This window comes from Octodon degus, unplaced genomic scaffold, assembly GCF_000260255.1.
Source record: "Octodon degus isolate 3935 unplaced genomic scaffold, OctDeg1.0 scaffold00032, whole genome shotgun sequence".
Classification (NCBI taxonomy): Eukaryota; Metazoa; Chordata; class Mammalia; order Rodentia; family Octodontidae; genus Octodon; species Octodon degus.
In genome coordinates this window covers 19427487-19428624 of record NW_004524608.1, presented here as the reverse complement: position 1 = coordinate 19428624, position 1138 = coordinate 19427487, and the positions used below count along the sequence as shown (strand labels likewise).

General features: G+C 35.0%; 1 non-coding gene across 1 annotated transcript; it reads left to right on the top strand.

The window, feature by feature from the left end:
* The first annotated feature begins 457 nt into the window (after positions 1–457).
* LOC111816445 lies at positions 458–564 on the top strand. The gene has a single exon (XR_002820840.1). It is a non-coding gene; the product is annotated as a U6 spliceosomal RNA (small nuclear RNA).
* Positions 565–1138: the final 574 nt, after the last annotated feature.

Genomic DNA, 1138 nt, shown 5'->3' with positions numbered 1-1138 from the left:
TTTTCTAATCACTTAGGCCTATCATCCATTTTCATGATTATAAGTAACTATGTAAACCTTGCTTTTTTTTCAGTTTATCTTTTCAGGTGGGCTCTAATGATATACTACAAAGTGGAGTGGAACTTGTTTATGTACACCATGGGTGGCCTCAAACTAATAGTGACACTCTTTCCTCAGACTCCCAAGTGCTGGAATTATAGATGTGTATCAGCACACCTGGGCAATAATCACCAGCATTATTCAGTATAGTTCTGGAAATACAAATCAGAGCAGTTAAGTAAGAGAAAGAAATAAACAGAATTAAGATAAGAAAAGAAGAATTTAAACTATTATTATTGGAATATGATATGGCACCTTACTGAAAAGACCCCCAAGCACTACACCAAAAGTTTAGATTTAATAACCAAATACAGTAGCATAGTTGTATATAAAGTCAGCATTAAAATTCAATGACATGGTGCTCGCTTAGGCAGCACATATACTAAAATTGGAACAATACAGAGAAGATTAGCATGGCCCCTGCGCGAGGATGACACCCAAATTCATGAAGCGTTCCATATTAAAAAAAAAAAAATCAATGACATGGGGGTTAGGGAAATGGCTCAGTGGAATAAGCACTTCCCTGGCAAGTGCAAGGGCCTGAGTTCAATTCCCAGTTCCACCAGAAAAAACAATATCAATGACATTTGTATACACAAACAACAAACTCACTGAGAGAGAAATTAGGGAAACCACACTATAAACAATAGCATCCAAAAAAACTGAAATACTTAAGAAGCAATCTAATGAAAGAAATAGAATTTTACATTGAAAATTATAATACTCTGAAAAAAGAAATCAAAAGTTTATGAGGAAATGGAAAGATCTCCCTTGCTCCAATGTTAGAAGTATCAGCAAAATGAAAACGACCATACTCTCAAAACTGTTATACAAGCAATGCATTCCTGATCAAATGCCGATAGTATATCTGCTAGAATTAGATAAAACTTTTCTTATCTTAGTTTGGAACCAGAAGACACCTAGAATAGCAACAACAATTCTGAGTAACAAAAGAAAGGCAGGAGCATCCTAATCTTTGCCCAGGAATTGATGGAACTGACTAGAAGATGCAGAAACAACTGCAAAAACAGTTAATATA